This window comes from Stenella coeruleoalba, assembly GCF_951394435.1.
Source record: "Stenella coeruleoalba genome assembly, chromosome: 2".
NCBI lineage: Eukaryota > Metazoa > Chordata > Mammalia > Artiodactyla > Delphinidae > Stenella > Stenella coeruleoalba.
The window spans coordinates 138,055,706-138,061,806 of NC_137147.1; positions in this window are offsets into that span (position 1 = coordinate 138,055,706).

The following is a 6,101-nucleotide window of genomic DNA, read 5'->3' on the forward strand; positions in this document are numbered from 1 at the left end:
GCTCTCTCCCCAGACTTGGAGATGAGTATCGAGTCTGTTAATGCTCTAGCTGCACTCCCTCCCAAGGGGCCAGAAGGATGCCGCCCCAGTGCCTGAAATCAACCCAAAACAAGTGATGAGGCTTGCATGGCTGCACGCATTGCATATTTTCTCAACCGTCTGGGGCTAAATACAAAACAATGAAAATGAAAGGAGGTGGGAAGGGAGACTTGTTGAAAGGAGAAATCAAAGAGGAACCAGCCATCAGCTTATGTTTAGCAATAAGCAGGTTAATCACAAAGGAAATTAAAAACGAGTCTCCTTGAAGGAGAAGAAGGAGGGGAAAAAAACTGTAATTGGTTCCCTCTGCTCTGAAATCACAGCACCTGCCCTCCATCTGCACCCAGAGAAGTGGCCCGAGGTCGGCGGACAGATTTGCCAAAGCTCTTTCAGGCAGTCTTGAAATGCACACATGCACATGCACACACACACACACACACACACACACACACACACGGGTCGTCCATGTGCTATTTAAAACACACAAAGCTTCAGTACTTAGAGGCCAACACTCGTACCCATCCTTCCATCCTTCATTTTGTATTATATTGATACGAAACCTTCAATCACCTAGAAGGAGAATTTACAGGTGACCCTCTGGTAAGCAGTGACTGGCTGTGAAGTGCAGAGCAAATAATTTGTTACTGACAGATGTCAAAGTTTGGGAATGGTTTATTTAACTGTATAAACTGGAGAGGATTCAAAGTTACACCTACAGCATCATCACTTTTTTTTTACTGAAGTAGAGTTGTTTTACAATATTGTGTTAGTTTCCCGTGTACAGCAAAGTGATTCAGTTATATATATATCTTTTTTCAGATTATTTTCCACTATAGGTAATTACAAGATTGGATATAGTTCCCTGTGTTATACAGTAAATCCTTGTTGCTATTTTATGTACAGTAGTTTGTATCTGTTCATTCCATACTCCTAGTTTATCCCTCCCCCACACCTTTCCCCTTTGGTAGCTGTAAGTTTCTTCTCTATGTCTGTGAATCTGTTTCTTAATCGCACATCCACCCTTCTGCTTTCTCATAGGCAGGGGGTGGAGCCGACAGCCAGGACACAGAGAATGTGCTTTACAGAGAGGAGTAAGCAGCCCTCCTTGATGGTCTCAGCCATGGGTTTGAAGCAGAAAAATGTCGAAAGTCTCTAGTCCAGAATGTGGACCACAGAAGGCAGGCAAAGTTGAAGACACATCTCAGAGAGGGGAATCAGCCCATTAGCGACCAAAATTAATCAAGGACCTGGGGCCAGATGCTAGTGGAATCAGCTGATCTAAATGTGAGAGAGAAAGTCAGAAGGAGACAGAGAGACAGACACAGAGAGAGCAGCAGCGAAGAGAAGGGGAGAGGGGGAGGGAGCCCAGGTTCCTGTCGGCTCCAGGCCTTTGTGATGCTGTCCTGCCCTGTGTTGTGTGACCCACCCCCTCTGCTCTCCCAAGCAATTCACCTTTTTGCTTAAGCCAGTTTAGTATTGATAGAATCCTGTGACTTGCAAACAAAGGGGCCTCGTCAAGGCCCAACCCTTGGCTTACCAGCTGCAGAGGGTTGGATAAGAGGGCTCAGGGGATCTCCCAGAGGCCTCGCGGAGTTAGGAGAATGCGTTGAGCCTGCCGGGCTGCACAGCTGAGCTCCTTGGAGCTGTTGGGGTTCTGGAGAAGACCCCAGGGACCAACCCATTTTCTCTTCCAGCTAAAGTTTGGTTTGAACAAAAGTTCCCGTGGCTTGACGTTTTTTGAAACCCACTGGGCAAGGTACAAGACCCTGGCAGGAAGTCTGGATGCTTTCTAGCTGTTCTCACTCCCTCTATCACTCATTCTACTTTAATAAGCAGAGGGAAATCCCAGCTGCCTATTATTTTAAGCTGATGAGCCGAGGTTTGAAGGAGGGTCGCCATCTTGCGCACCTACAGTGGTGGTGCCAGTTCTGTGTCTGTGGAAGATGCTCCTGCTAGACCCCCGCAGACAGGCAGAGGAGGCCCCTAGGATTCTTGGCAAGTGGAATCCCAGGCACAGCAGAACCACATCTTCAGCTTCAGGCACAGAGAGCGACACGGAGCAAATGCTCCTCTCCGAGATGAAAGCCCGGCCGTGGAGATCCCTGCTGGGTGCCGCAAGGGCCCCGACCTCCCTGCAGAGTGGACGCCGCAGGCAGTGCAGAGTCTGAGGACTTTCTGTCCAAAAGGAACTTTCAGAGACCTGCTAATCCAGTACCTGTTTCACAGAACAGGAGACCGGAGGCCCCGGGTCGGAAGGACTTGCCCAAGGCTACACAGTGAGTAACTCGTCACCTGATCCCTCCCTTGGGATAATGTCCCCTGAAGAGCCAGTTGGGCCCTTCTCTAGGTTACTGAGCCGAGTGTCCAAAGACTCAAGTCCCTTCTTCCAAAGGGTCGTCAGGCACTTTCAGCCCCCTTCCCCTCTAGCTTCGGGAATCTGTGATATGATGCCAGAGGCTGGTTCAGTCCGTCCCACAGGACATCATGGGACAGTAGAAGGAGCACTGGAACTGGTGTCCAAAACTGCCTTTGAGGCTACACAGAGGAGTCAAGTCAAAGACATCACTTAACCTCTGGTTCCCAGTCTCCTCATTTGTACAATGGGATAATAAAATCTGTCCTGCCGGTTTCTCAGGCCATGAGGATCCAGTAGGATAGAGTCTGGGACCAGGATGGCCACACAGTGTTACTCCCCTAAGAAAGCCCTCGGCTCACCTGCCTGATGAGGCATTCCTGGTACCACACCCATCGCTTATGGAATTTGCCTAAAGCAACTGCCTTTTCGCGGTACCTGGCATGGACCCTATACATCAACATTCAAAACACCCCCATCTTGCTTTTATGGGATATGGGGACCAGGGACCCTCCTAGCCAAGGCTTCTAAATATAGGATCCCATGATGCCAGGGACCCACAAAATGTGGCCCTGGAATCTCCAGCCTATTATCAAGATTTCAAAAAGTCTTACGGAAGGTATTTCCCTAGGTAAACTCAAGGGCCCATCTTCTTTGCTTTGGACTAGAATGTTCTTTCAGAGTGTAGTCGTTAACGCCATTATCTTGTGTTAGCTAGAAGCTTGGCTTGGTAATACAGATGTTTCTGATTAATGTAAATGCACACCCTAATTAGCTGTTATATGATACGTGAGGTGCGTTTGTTAGGAAGATCTTTTCTCAAAATTTACAGTCTCCAGCAATTCCACTTTTAGGTATTTCTACTAAGAAATAATTATGAATACATGCAGTGATTTTTGGACAAGGCTATTTGTTGATACATTGTGTACAAACATTTTTAAAAGTTCAACAATTTGTTAACGTTATGGTACATTCAAATGGTGGGATGACACGTAGTCACTAAAAATCACCTTTTAGAAGCATATTTAACAACAGTGTGAATTATGATTTGAATATGGTTGAGCAGAGGAGAAAAGCTCACAAAACTGTACATCTAGTATGATGCCAATTTTGTGCCTTAAAAAGGAAGATTATACAAACGAATGTTAAAAACAGTTATGAGATCAAAAGTGACTTTTATTGCACTTTTCAAGTTTTCTACAAATAATATGTATGAGTTTTATAATTGGGGAGGAAAGGCAGGAAATGTCCTTTTGAGAATCGCTGCAAGAATCAAGTCTCTAAAAGGGTCTTGAAAGTTGAGAGTTCAAGGAGAACCCAAGGGCAGGCACTAGGAAGCCTCCCCCCCAACTTGTAACATAACAGTTGGTTTTCAAAGCTTTCACACCGCCATTTGTCAGAATCTCAAGCTGGCACGCCAAGCGTTGGTGAGCATGTGGGTCTGTGGTATCTCTTGCGCATTGCAGTGGAGTGGAAATTGGTCCAACCGCTTTGCAAAACCCTTGACTTTATCTCCTAAAGCTGAACATTCCCATACTTAACACTCTACAGGGAACACGTGTTTATCAGTAGGTATTACAAGAGAGATCATTAACAGCGCTGTTCACAATAGCAAAACCCTGCAAAGATCCTTGCTGTTCATCAACACAGAAATGAATGAATAATCTATGGTGTATTCCCAAAATGTGCAGTAGAGTCAAATCGAATTAATTGGTGTTTCAGTTCGAGAAGGTGAAAAAAGTTCTGGATGTGGGTGGTGGTGACGGTTGCACAACACTATGTATGTACTTAAATGTCACTGAATTCGTACACTTAAAAATAGTTAAAATAGGGCTTCCCTGGTGGCGCAGTGGTTGAGAGTCCGCCTGCCACTGCAGGGGACACGGGTTTGTGCCCCGGTCCGGGAAGATCCCACATGCCGCGGAGCGGCTGAGCCTGTGCGTCCGGAGCCTGTGCTCTGCAACGGGAGAGACCACAACGAGAGGTCCGCGTACCGCAAAAAAAAAAAAAGTAAATTTTACATTTTATATATATATATAACCATAATAAAAAAAACAAATTAAATACAGTGAACTTGATAATACAGATTAACTTAACCATGATAATAAGTAAAAAAAAAAAAAAAGAAAAACTGCCAAAGGTGACATACAGCATCATGTCCTCTTTATAAAGTTAAAACAACTAAAATTTAAAATAGGCTTTTTGAGAAAGCAAATAAAATACAGTACAACAAAATAAGCAAAGCAAGAGAACAGTAAACAGAGAACTCAGGGTGATAGTTACTCGGATGAGGTAGGGTAGCTTGATCTGGGCTATTATTAAGGTCCTGCCTTCTGTGGGTGGAGCCACGGGTGCTTTTTACATTAAAAGAAAGAAAATGGAAGGGGTGGAAGAAAGGAAGAGAAGATGAGAGGGAGGGAGGAAAGGAGGAGAGAAAGGTGTCCTACCAGAGATGAGGGTATGTCACGAAGCAAGGATTTTGATTCATCCAGTTCTGGTCACCCGGGGTCCTTTAAAAAAAAAAATGCTAAGGACTTCCCTGGTGGCGCAGTGGTTAAGAATCTGCCTGCCAATGCAGGGCACACGGGTTCGAGCCCTGCTCCGGGAAGATCCCACATGCCGTGGAGCAACTAAGCCCGTGCACCACAACTACTGAGCCTGTGCTCTAGAGTCTGTGAGCCACAACTACTGAAGCCCACACACCACAACTACTGAAGCCCGGGCGCCTAGAGCCCGTGCTTCGTAACAAGAGAAGCCGCCGCCATGAGAAGCCCGCGCACCACAGCAAAGAGTAGCCCCGCTCGCCGCAACTAGAGAAACCCCAGGCACAGCAACGAAGACCCAATGCAGCCAAAAATAAATAAATTTTTTTTTAAATTGCTAAACAGAGCATATATTGTTTAGTAATACATAGGCACGTGAAAAGCATTTGTAAAGTGTAAACGGATGACTTTGGCGGGTGGGGGTGGGGTGTTGTAGAACAGTGCCTGTGCACATAATAGGTGCTCAATAAATATTTGCTGTTTGTTGAGGGGGAAGAAAAGTAAATGGATGTTTAATACAACATTTAGGATAGTGATTGCTCTGGGATGTGGAGGGGGATGTGTATGTGGCTCCCCTGATCCCGGCACTCAATTTCTTAAACTCAGTCGTGGATACACAGTCGTTCATTTTACTATTATTCCTAAAGCATACACATACTTTATATGCACTTTTTTGTATGTATGATTTATTTCACAATTTAAAAGTAAAAAAGGAGAGAGTATAAATTAAATAGAATGCAAAAAAAGAATATTGTTTTCTAAAAACACTAATAGATCATCAGCTCTGGCAAGATGGATCAAGAAAGAAATGGAGAAGGCACAGATATTCAGAATGAAAACGAGGATAGAACTACGGATACAGTAGAATTTTTTCAACTCTTTAAGGAATTCTGTGACCAATTCTATGCCAGTAAATTTTAAAACAGACCAAATAAGTCATGCTCCAGAAAAATGTGTAACAGGATATTAAAATGGGACTTTCTCCATCTCTGCTTCAGCTGAGGGTCCCGAGACCAAGAACTAGATACAGTTGCCAAATGCTTTCCCATTCCTAAACAAGATGCCAAACGACCTCACTCACTTCTGCAGGGTGAGCTAAGGTTTTGTGAAACCGCTTCTGCCGGTGCTGGGCTTCACCAGGTCGAGCTGCTAAAAGGGTACGAATT